The 1,821-nt window shown below is 54.1% G+C and overlaps 1 protein-coding gene across 5 annotated transcripts in view; it reads left to right on the top strand.

Moving 5' to 3' along the window:
- Nucleotides 1-320: 320 nt before the first annotated feature.
- Nucleotides 321-1,821, top strand: part of LOC108523221 (AN1-type zinc finger protein 4-like) — a 35,096-nt gene continuing 33,595 nt past the window's right edge. Inside the window, exon 1 of one of the 5 annotated variants that reach the window (XM_017863732.1) lies at nt 321-453. The gene's annotated coding sequence lies outside the window, so the exon portion shown is untranslated. Of the gene's footprint in view, nt 893-1,821 lie in introns of all 5 variants that reach the window. The other 4 variants (XM_017863736.1, XM_017863733.1, XM_017863734.1 and 1 more) reach the window with 4 other exon arrangements.

Raw genomic sequence — 1,821 nt, 5'->3', positions numbered from 1 at the left:
CCTGTATCACCTATCCCCAGCAAATCAGGCGCCTGGAAGAGGATCCCCGGTGGGTCTGACGGAGAGCAGTCCGGCAACCCCGCCGTTCCCAGCAGGCCGTGCGGCCGCCCTCAAGACGCCCGCGTGGGCAAGAGTCAGGGGTGCGGTGTTGCTAGGAATAAAAGATCAACATCCGGGCTTTGTAACCCACAACCTCCAGGGAATGCCAAGAAGGCCCCAGCGCCCTGGCGCCCCTGCAACTGCCCACGTCCGGGTCCAGGCCCGCCCCGCCAGCTCTGATTGGAGGGTAGCGAGAGCGCCGTCCAGCGATTGGTAGGTAGTGTCACAAAGGGGCGGGGCGCGGCGGTCGCGGAGCGTTGTCGGTCAGTCCCTTACGTGGAGTTAGTTGCTCGTGGGGTGGCTGAGCCCTGTCGACCTGTGGGCGGGCGAGCGAGCCAGCGGACAAGACTGCGGGTGAGGCTGAGCTAGCGAGCGGCCGGCAGGGGGGGCGCCCGGGCTGCGAGCCGCTGAGCCCAGCCGCGCCGCCGCCGCCGGCCGTAGTAGGGCCGGAATGGCGCAAGGCCGGAGTGGTGTTGCCGCTAGGCGCCTGACTGCCGGGTAGCGTCCGGTCCCCGCCCCTCGCCTTGCGGCCTGACGCCGGCCGCTGCTGCCCGGGGACCGGAGCGGCGGGTCGCCTTTGCCCAGGACACACGCTCTGGCTTTTGTTCCTTTGGGCGTGACGCCAGCTTCAGCGGGTACCCAGCTTTCCCGACGGGTGCTGATCTCCGAGTCGCTGTTGTCACGCGGTCTGCTGTGCTCCATATTCAGGACGGTGGGTCTGGGGAGCCCGGATTGGTCTTGGAGGAGCAACGGCTGCGCAGGTGACTCGGTGGCCTCGGCCTCAAGTGTATAGGTATCAGGATGGCGCGAGGAGATGCTGGCTCTGAAATATTTCCCAATTCCGCTTGCAGATCCACTCCGTACTTGAGCTTAGGCTACAGACAAATTAGGCGGTTGATGTGATTCTGTACCTCGTATTTAGAACTTTAGGGATGTTTTCACATATCAGTAAATGAAGATCTGTGTCACAGTTTTAATGGCAGCTTCACATTCTGGATATCTTTATGTTTGGGAAAATGTTTCAAAGGTGACTGCTCTTCTGTAGCTAAGCTTTAGAGCAGAGGATGGAGCAAATTCTGAGTTACTGAAAAACAGCGCTATTGCCTGTTTACCTTTAACTTCCATTTCATCTTTGGAGTTGTATTTTTGGAACTTTTTCAGAAGAGATGAGAGAAATGCTTTGGGAATTGATTTTTTATTTTTTTCTTTTTTGTTTTTTAAGTTCTAGGGTACATGTGCACAGCGTGCAGATTTGTTACATAGGTATACATGTGCCATGTTGGTTTTCTGCATCGATTACCTCATCGTTTACATTGGGTATTTCTCCTAATGCTGTCCCTCCCACAGTCCACCTCCCCAGACAGGCCCGTGTGTGATGTTCCCCTCCCTGTGTCCGAGTGTTCTCATTGTTCAGTTCCCACCACTGAGTGAGAACATGCAGTGTTTGGTTTTCTGTCCTTGTGATAGTTTGCTGAGAATGATTGTTTCCAGCTTCATTCATGTCCCTGCAAAGGACATGAATTCATCCTTTTTTTAGTATTCCATGGTGTATATGTGCCACATTTTCTTAATCCAGTCTATCACTGATGGACATTTGGGTTGGTTCCAAATCTTTGCTATTGTGAATAGTGCCGCAATAAACATACGTGTGCATGTGTCTTTATAGTGGCTTGATTTATAATCCTTTGGGTATATACCCAGTAATGGGATGGCTGGGTCAAA

The sequence above is a fragment of the Rhinopithecus bieti genome, unplaced genomic scaffold (genome assembly GCF_001698545.2).
Source record: "Rhinopithecus bieti isolate Rb0 unplaced genomic scaffold, ASM169854v2 scaffold_73398, whole genome shotgun sequence".
NCBI classification, from domain to species: domain Eukaryota; kingdom Metazoa; phylum Chordata; class Mammalia; order Primates; family Cercopithecidae; genus Rhinopithecus; species Rhinopithecus bieti.
The sequence above is the reverse complement of the archived record's forward strand: the minus strand, read 5'-3'. Positions and strand labels throughout refer to the sequence as shown.